This window comes from Moschus berezovskii, chromosome 28 (assembly GCF_049115385.1).
Source record: "Moschus berezovskii isolate FMDL1 chromosome 28, NW_MosBer_1.0, whole genome shotgun sequence".
NCBI lineage: Eukaryota > Metazoa > Chordata > Mammalia > Artiodactyla > Moschidae > Moschus > Moschus berezovskii.
In genome coordinates this window covers 26,702,697-26,713,073 of record NC_142487.1, presented here as the reverse complement: position 1 = coordinate 26,713,073, position 10,377 = coordinate 26,702,697, and positions in this window count along the sequence as shown.

Below are 10,377 nucleotides of genomic sequence, written 5' to 3'. Positions count from 1 at the left end.
TGTTCACGTGGTGGCTGCTCCTGTTGCAGAGCGTGGGCTCGAGCCACGCAGGCTCAGTGGGTGAGGCACACGGGCTCAGCTGCCCTGCAGTGCATGGACCTCTTCGCACCAGGGACCGAACCTGTGTCCTCGCACTGGCAGGCAGATTCTCAACCTCTGGACCACCAGGGACATCCCTGGATCAGCTCTTAATGCTGGAGAGATTCTGCATCGTGGACAGGCGTGTTGGTGCGATGGGAAAGTCTGATACTGAATATGAAGGTCCGGGTTGGCATCCCAACCCCTTCACTGAAAGGTTGGATTCAGGGGGGCCATCCACTGTACTGAGCCTCAGGCTCCTGATCTGTAGTACGTGAGCTCAAATGCCTTTCTGGCACATACAAAGGGCTGCTGAGAGGCACTGCTGCTGCTGCCGCTGCTGAGTCGCTTCAGTCATGTCCGACTCTGTGCGACCCCTTAGACGGCAGCTGACCAGGTTCCACCATCCCTGGGATTCTCCAGGCAAGAACACTGGAGTGGGTTGCCATTTCCTTCTCCAATGTGTGAAAGTGAAAAGTGAAAGTGAAGTCGCTCAGTCGTGTCCGACTAGTAGCGACCCCATGGACTGCAGCCCACCAGGCTCCTCTGTCCATGCGATTTTCTGGGCAAGAGTACTGGAGTGGCTTGCCATTGCCTTCTCCAGGTGAGAGGCACAGATAAGCTAAAATATTCTAAAGGGCTATATTACAAGTCATGACACCATGTCCTCAGTAGCCCATCCCGATGCATGTTTGAGTGAAAGGCAGGGTGGGCTGCAGGGTCCCCCAAGGACCACATGTCTCACAAACAGCATGGAGAAGCATCCCGTGAGCTTAGACAAATTTGCCCAGCTTGGCTGATTTATTGATCTCAGGATTTCAGGCTGAGTTACTTTAATTCCCTGTGCCTCAGTTTCCCTGTCTGCAATGTGAATGATCACAGGGAATTTGAAGATTATCACGCCTTCCATCTAAAGCACTTGCCATATGCAACAGATATTCAAGAATTGCTGGGTGCTTCCCTTTCTGAAGGCACTGGGGATGTGTTATAAAGAGGAGAGAATTCTGAAGAGGCACCAGACTGCTGTTTTCCAACATTGGGAGGGCTGTCATGAGGAAGTGAGTAAACTTTTGGTGTGTTGCTTGCAAAACTAGAAGCAGTGGGTGAGTCCCAGGGACTTCTGTTCGGTAGGAGGTGAGCCATTTTGGTGTTGCTCCACAGAACACACTGCTCCATGACATTAAAAAAGAGTTCCCTGATGCGGGAGATAGAACGGACTGGAGTTCCCTTTCCACTCCAGAATGCTGTGATCCATAACATATGTTCCTTAAATTCCCTAATGTATGTTTTCACACAGAGATAAGGCGTGTGACAGCGATCCCATAGAAGCTTATGACAGCTACTCCAGTGTACATAAGTCTGCAGCCAATAAACTCTCTCAGCTCTACTTCAGGAGCAGTCGTTTAGGAAATTCTTCTGCCACCTTTTCTGTAGCAAGAATAGCAACCTTAATGTCTTTGCTGAAAAGCTAAAGCCCAGACAAGTCAGGTTAAATGGCCAAAATCAGACTCTGCCACTGAGCATTTGGAGGAAGCTAACCGTGATCATTCACCGAGAGCCAGAAATCCTGGAATGTGAAGTCATCACTACGAACAAAGTTAGTGGAGGTGATGGAATTCCAGTTGAGCTATTTCAAATCCTGAAAGATGATGCTGTGAAAGTGCTGCACTCAATGTGCCAGCAAATTTGGAAAATTCAGCAGTGGCCACAGGACTGGAAAAGGTCAGTTTTCATTCCAACCACAAACAAAGGCAATGCCAAAGAATTCTCAAACTACCGCACAGTTGTACTCATCTCACACGCTAGTAAAGTCATGCTCAAAATTATCCAAGCCAGGCTTCAGCAATACGTGAACCGTGAACTTCCAGATGTTCAAGCTGGTTTTTAGAAAAGGTAGAGGAACCAGAGATCAAATTGCCAACATCCGCTGGATCATGGAGAAAGCAAGAGAGTTCCAGAAGAGCATCTATTTCTGCTTTACTGACTATGCCAAAGTCTATGACTGTGTGGATCACAATAAACTGAGGAAAATTCTGAAAGAGATGGGAATACCAGACCACCTGACCTGCCTCTTGAGAAACCAATATGCAGGTCAGGAAGCAACAGTTAGAACTGGACGTGGAACAACAGACTGGTTCCAAATAGGAAAAGGAGTGTGTCAAGGCTGTATATTGTCACCTTGCTTATTTAACTTATATGCAGAGTACATCATGAGGAACGCTGGGCTGGAAGAAACACAAGCTGCTATCAAGATTGCTGGGAGAAATATCAATAATCTCAGATATGCAGATGACACTACCCTTATGGCAGAAAGTGAAGAGGAACTAAAAAGCCTCTTGATGAAAGTGAAAGAGGAGAGTGAAAAGGTTGGTTTGAAGCTCAACATTCAGAAAACTAAGATCATGGCATCTGGTCCCATCACTTCATGGGAAATAGATGGGAAACAGTGGAAACAGTGTCAGACTTTATTTTGGGGGGGCTCCAAAATCACTGCGGATGCTGATTGCAGCCATGAAATTAAAAGACGCTTACTCCTTGGAAGGCAAGTTATGACCAACCTAGACAGTATATTAAAAAGCAGAGACATTACTTTGGCAACCAAGGTCCGTCTAGTCAAGGCTATGGTTTTTCCCGTGGTCATGTATGGATGTGAGAGTTGGACTGTGAAGAAACCTGAGTGCCAAAGAATTGATATTTTTGAACTGTGGTGCTGGAGAAGACTCTTGAGAGTCCCTTGGACTGCAAGGAGATCCAACCAGTCCATTCTAAGGGAGATCAATCCTGGGTGTTCATTGGAAGGACTGACGCTAAAGCTGAAACTCTAATACTTTGGCCACCTCATGCGACGAGTTGACTGACTGGAAAAGACTCTGATGCTGGGAGGGATTGGGGGTGGGAGGAGACGGGGACGACAGAGAATGAGATGGCTGGATGGCATCACTGACTCGATGGACATGAGTTTGAGTGAACTCCGGGAGCTGGTGATGGACAGGGAGGCCTGCCGTGCTGTGATTCATGGGGTCACAGAGTCGGACACGACTGAGCGACTGAACTGAACTGAATAATAGAAGCTTCTGAAAATCACGTCTTTATATGTGATCTTTTTCTTAATTCTTCATGTGTCCTTTTTTAAAAAATTTACTTATTTTTAACTTCATGTGTTCTTTAAAGGATGCTGCTGCTGCTGCATAGTCACTTCAATCGTGTCTGACTCTGCGACCCCATGGACTATAGACCACCAGCCTTCTCTGTGCATGGAATTCTCCAGGCAAGAGTACTGGAGTGGGTTGCCATGCCCTCATCCAGAGGATCTGCCCAACCCAGGGATTGAACCCAAGTGTCCTGCACTGCAGGCAGTTTCTTGACCACTGAACCACCAGGGACCCTCTTTAAAGGATATATGCTATCCATTTTTACTGGAAGCAGACCTATGTATCTGTGTTTCTTACATCAAAAATTGTTGTATCATGTTGAACAAATCTTCTGTACATTATCTGATCATCACTTACTTGATCTCGCACTTTCTAATAAATAAGTGTTAAAAAACCTTCCTCACTGTGTTTTAGATATTTTCTGATTCTTTGAGCTTTTACTTTATGTAGTTCAGGGTTTTATGTTAAGTGCATAAAAGATTATGCTTACTGTACCTTGTGGATTATTTTTAGCATGATGAAATACCTTTCTTTATCCTGAGTAACTTTTAAAAATATCCTGTTTGTCATTAATACTATAAAGCTTCATTTGATTAATATATGCCTTGAATATCATTTCCTAGACTTTTCTTTTTAACCTTTCAATGTTCTAGAAAAATTTCTGGATGTGGTTTGTTGTTCATGTGGTTTAATCCAATTGGATGGTCTCTGTCCTTTAATAGGCAGTTGATTCAATTTATACTTATTGTGATGACTGCTATTACATTTAAAACTCATTTCCACCTTCTGGTCTCTCTCTATCAACTTTTGCTTCTCTTTCTTCTTCTCTGCCTTCTGTTGAGCTCACACAGTTTTCCACGTTCTCTGTATTTTCTCCTCTTCTTTCTGGTTCTCTTGATGGCGCTTCTTCTCTACACGTAGACTTTTATTTATTTATTTTTGGCCATGCTGGATCTTTGTTGCTGTGGAGGTTTTTTTTCTAGTTGTGGCAAGAAGGGGGGGCTACCCTCTGGTTGTGGAGCACAGGCTTGTCACTGCAGTGACTTCTCGAGTTGGAGTCTGGGTTCTAGGGTGCGGGGGCTCAGCAGCTGTGTCGGGGGCTTCAGTGGTTGCAGCTCCTCTAGAACACAGACTCAGGAGTTGTGTCGCATGGGCGTAGTTGCTCCGAGGCACGTGGGATCTCCCTGGACCAGGGATCCGAGAGCCCATGTCTCCTGCAGTGGCAGGCAGATTCTTGACCACTGAGCCACCAGGGAAGCCCCTCTTGATGGTATTTCTGTTCTTTTAGCCTTCATGTTATTTTTCAGGGCTAAAGATTTTGTTTACCTTTGATGTTCCTCAGTTTCGCAAAGATACGTCTATGTGTGGATTGAATTTTATTTTTCTCGGTACATAGAGAATATCTTTAATATGCAGTGAAAGTGAAAGTCGCTTAGTCGTATCCGACTCTTTGTGACGCCGTGGACTATACAGTCCATGGAATTCTCCAGGCCAGAACACTGGAGTGGGTAGCCCTTCCCTTCTCCAGGGGATCTTCCCAACCCAGGGATCAAGCCAGGGTCTCCTGCACTGCAGGCGGATTCTTTACCAGCTGAGCCACCAGGGAAGCCCGAGACCATGGCTTGATTTGCTTCTGGAGTGTCTCCTCTCTCACACAGCCTCGGGGCTCTATGGGTGCGTATGAGAGTCTCTCCATCCGTCTCCGTCTCCGTCTCTCTGTCCTCCTTTACAGCATCACCTTCACTGACCCTTTGCCTGCTGCTGCTTTTTTGCTGTGCTGGGTCTTTGCTGCGGCATGTGGGATCTAGTTCCCCGATCAGGAGTCATACCTGGGCCCCCTGCCCCAGAAGCGTGGAGTCTGAGCCACTGGACCACCAGGGAAGTCCCTCTTTGCCTGTTCAAATTAAAAAGCATGATCATGCCAAGTGGTCATACCACAGAATGATGCGGGGAACTTGAAGTTCTGGTGGGAATATAAATTTATACACATCCTTTGGAGAGCACTAGCAATATCTCGGAGAAGGCAATGGCAAGCCACTCCAGTACTTCTGCCAGGAAAATCCCATGGACAGAGGAGCCTGGTAGGCTGCAGTTCGTGGGGTCGCTACTAGTCGGACACGACTGAGCGACTTCACTTTCACGTATTGGAGAAGGAAATGGCAGCCCACTCCAGTGTTCTTGCCTGGAGAACCCCAGGGACGGGGGAGCCTGGTGGGCTGCCGTCTATGGGGTCGCACAGAGTTGGACACGACTGAAGTGACTGAGCAAAGAAGAGCAGTCTAGACTTTATCCTATTCATCAGGTCTTTAAATTATAATCACCATATATATTTTATTTTTCAGATTTCCAACTGCTTATTTTTCGTATACTCCTGTTCTTTATTCACTGATGCTTGGTTATTGTTTTATCGTATTTTGTTAATGTGCATGAATGATTTTCTTCACTGGCCTTTAAAGAGCCCAAGCATAATGAGTTTACAAATCCTTTCTATTTAGTTATATTGCTTTAATTTCTAATCGGATGAATGAGTGAAACCGATTTTCCTGGTACTGATTTTTCCACTTAGAGTTCGAGTTCCCGATTTTGTTTCCAGGCTCCTGTTTTGTGGGCAGTTTCTCTCCCGCTCTGGTAGTTCTGCTACCGTCTCCTTTGGCTCCCGCCCTCCACATCCCCACAGCAGACAATGCAGAGCCAGGCCCAACAGAAGCCCCGAGGCTCTCTCGGAATCAGGCAGCAGCACTCAGGTCCCCTTCAAAGCTGTGTCTGGATCTTCCCACCTTCCTCTCTGGCCGTCAGCTGTGAAAAAGCAGAAACCTTGTCACCTGTTGCGGCAGCTCTGCCCAGCCTTTTGTTTTGCACAAGGGGAAGCCCCACTCGAGCTCTGCTTTTAGGTGGAGATCCCATTTCTGTTTCCCTACCATATTTGGTGGTGTTGTTCGGTCGCTAAGTCACGTTCAACTCTTTGCAACCCTGTGGACTGCAGCACGCCAGGCTTCTCTGTCCTTCACCGTCTCCTGGAGCTCGCTCAAACTCAGGTCCATCGAGCCACTGATGCCATCCAACCATCCCATCCTCTGTCACCCCCTTCTCCTCCTGCCCTCAATCTTTCCCAGCATCAGGGTCTTCTCCAGTGAGTTGGCTCTTCGCACCAGGTGGCCAAAGGATTGGACCTTCAGTTTCAGCATCAGTTCTTTGTACTTGACACAATTTAAAATACTAATATTTAGATTCCACATGTAAATGATATCATACAGTATTTGTCTTTCTTTCTCTGTCTGACTTATTTCAAGTAGCATAATGCCCTCCAAGTCCATCCAAGTTGCTGCAGATGGTGAAATTTTATCCTTCTTTATGGCTGAGTAGTATTCCCTTATATATATACAACATCTTGTTTTCAATTTGTCTGTTGATAGATACTTAGGTTGCTACCGTATTTTAACAACTGCAGATAGTGTTGCTATGAACATTGAGGTGCGTGTATCTTTTTTAATACAACAAACTAGTGAATATAATGAAAAAGAAACTGACTCAGAAAACAAACTAGAGTTTGCCAGTGGGGAGAAAGAGGCGAGGAGGGGAAATACAGGGGAAGGGGACTCAGAAGTACAAACTGTTTGGTATAAAATGAACTACAGAGATATACTGTACAACCTGGGGAATATAGCCAATATTTCATAACAACTGTAAATGGAATATAACTTTTAAAGATTGTTCATCACTAATCAGATCAGTCAATCCTAACGGAAATCAATCCTGAATATCCATTGGAAGAACTGATGCTGAAACTGAAGCTCCAATACTTTGGCCACCTCATGCAAAGAACTGACTCATTGGAAAAGACCCTGGTGCTGAGAAAGATTGAGGGCGGGAGGAGAAGGGGGCGAAGAGGATGAGACAGTTGGATGGCATCAGTGACTCAACGGACATGAGTTTGAGCAAACTCGAGGAGATGGTGAAGGACAGGGAAGCCTGGTGTGCTGCGGTCCTTGGGGTCGCAAAGAGTCGGACACGACTGAGTGACTGAACAACCACAAGTATGTATAACCGTTTCCCCTGGGACTGATTTTCTCTGAAAGCATCACAACATCATCAATCAACTATAGTCCGATAAAAATTTTCTAAAAAATAAAAAAATTAAAATTGTGAGTCACTATATTGTATACCTTTAATATATAATATTGTATAGCAACTCCAACTTCAACAAAAGTGTAAAAAAAAAACCCAACCATAATATTTATTATCGTTGTGCTCTGTGACATCTTCAGCTATAACATATTCACACCAAGTCTGCATGTCACAGACGTCACCCGGTCACGGGTGCAGGAGAAGGCTTGTGTCCACCATACATAACCTGGACGCCTTGAGCTGGCGAGCAACAGGCAGGAACGCCAGTGTTCTCTGCCACCCACGTTTTTCCCACCAGAACTTTTAATAAGTACAAAATACACTGACTTGCATTTCATCTCCCTTCATTTTTCTTCATTTGCATGTATCAACCAGAAGCAGGCAGCAGGAAAATTCAAATGTTTGGGCCATTTAGAGACTGGATAATCAGTTCTAAAATGTGCAACCTACTTGCTTTTCACAGAATTTTTAAGTGGTGATGGAGCCGGTGTTTCTGGGGAAAAATAATATAAGGCAATTAGAAGTGTAATATATTGATCTATTATAGCCAAAGAATTCTGAACCTAGTGCACTGTGGCAAGTTCCAAGGGACAAAGGCAAACAGCTTTCATGTGGACTTCCATTAGGGTTTTGTAATCTACGATTTATTGCTGCGCTCTGGCTTTTAATACTTTTTTTATTAATGTTCCATTTTTCTCCTGGTACAGAAGCTTCACTCATCGTTCATAATGTTTCTGCACTACCTGGATCTGTCAGTAGTCATTTTCTTGTGGTTAGAGGCACAAACAGCTTCAGCCTTCCTCAGGGGTCGCCGGGTCCTACCTCACCCCTCTGCTGGGGAAAGCGCCAAGTGAGCAACCGCTGGGAGAGTCGAGAGGCTGAGTGCCCAGCAGCAGCTAAGAATGGCAGCGTTGGGGGAAGAGATGAGCTCACAGCCATCCTCGTGGTAGCTATCGCCGAGATGTTTCCCATCCCCTGTCTGAATGATACAAATTTGTTATTTTGACTTTTTTTTTTTTAACCGATTTTCAGACTGAAATTTTGAACTAGCTAATCCATCAGAAACCACTTACCTGGACACACGTGGGTGCGTGAGTGGCAGTAGGGTGGGTGGCTGGCATCCTACATACGTCTGTTTTCCAGTGGGCCGTGGGAAGAGTCTGTGGGCATGCCCAGCTGTGCCAGGCCCTGAATCAGCCCAGACTGATTCCTGCCATGTAACCAAGGAAGAAGTGGGAACCCAAACCACTGATTCTTCGACCTCAGCTATCAAGGCATCTGGAATGACCCCAGTTGTAAGGCCTTGAGCTTTTCTACAAGTTCACCATTAAAGTAAATACTCCTGAGAAAAGAACTGATAAGCCCCTGAGAGTTACTGGTTTTGCATATTTGCCTACGAGCTATGTCCTCAAGGCAGGAGACCCCAGAAGGACCACCTGGGGCCCCAGGAAACCTGGGAGAACCTCCATGTAAGGGCACTGAGGAGTGGCATAGAGAGGGTGCCCAGAGCGTTTTCTTTTTGTTTTGTTCGCTCATTTCACTTTCTGTAAAATGCAGAACTTTCGAGACAGGACCAAGATGGATGTTGCTAGAGGTAGGGGGAGCGATGGATAAATAGGGAGAGGATTTTTAGAGCAGTAAAACTATTCTGTAATGATGCCACCATGGTCATTACACATGTCATTATACATTTATCAAAACTCCTATGTACAACGCCAAGAGTGAATCCTGCTGTAAACTGTGGACTTCTGGTGATAACTTTGTGTAATGTAGATTCTTAAAATGTGACAAATATACAGCTCTGCGGGCTTCCTTGGTGGCTCAGATGGTAAAGAATCCGCCTGCAATTCAGGAGATCTGGGTTCAATCCCTGGATTGGAAAGATCCCCTGGATGGCAACCCACTCCAGCATTCCTTCCTGGAGAATCCCCATGGACAGAGGAGCCTGGTGGGCTGCAGCCCACGGGGTCGCAGAGAGCTGGACACGACTGAGCAACTGAGCAGACACACAACAAACGACTATGCAGGAGACGCGGCGGCGCGGTGGCCAAGGGTCCACCTGCCAATGCAGGAGATGTGGGTTTGATCCCTGGTTTGGAAAGAGCCCCTGGAGAAGGAAATGGCCAAACACTCCAGCATTCCTGCCAGAGTAATTCCACAGGCAGAGGAGCCTGTTGTGCTATAGTCCATGGGGTCAAGAGTCGGACAGAACTTTGTGACTAAACAGGAACAAAATACTACTGTGCTTCAGGGAGGCGGGAGCTTCGATAGTAGGGGAGGTTGCGTGTTTGTGAGGGCAGGGAGAAAGGTCTAGCACTCTCCGCTCGAGTCTGCTGTGAGCCTAAAACCAGCTTCGGTTTGGTGTGGGAAAGGAGCGGAGAGGGTGGTGCGTATACAGGGTGCATTTCTGGTTTGTTTGTTCCCACCCCTACCACGCAGCGAGTCAGTGACTTCATGAAGATGAAACGGAAGATGTGAACAGCAAGCATCCTAATCGCATGTCCTCCCAACTAATCCATGTGTGTGTTTCTCAGCGGTCCTCCACTCCAGCCACGGGAGCTTTCCACAGCACAGCTGCCTGGGCTTGCTGAGCTTTATTTAGAGATTCTTCTACCTGACTTACTTAAAATGGTCAGATTTCCTCCACTTCACAAAACAGCTTCATCTGCCCAGTCTTGCTTGCTGGAGACAGTGGCAGGTCCAAAAATTTTAAAGAAGAGTTTAGAGCCCACAGTCTGGTCGTTGGGCGGGGGGGGCGGGTGTCTAGCGTCTGCATAGGACTGACACATTCATTGTCAAAGGGGAAAAGGCAAGACCTGTGGGTTGGGAAATCAGAGGTTCTACCATTTTACCTTTTGAAAAACCTGAAGCTTACCTCCATAGTAGAAAATCTCCAGCTTTTGACGGAAACCTAAATCAAGCTTAAAACACAGTATTGCAAACACCATTTAGCTTCTGTGCAAGTGTTCCTGTGTATCACTGGGATGTGGGCTGTCTGTCCCTCCACTGGGCGGCGTCTTGA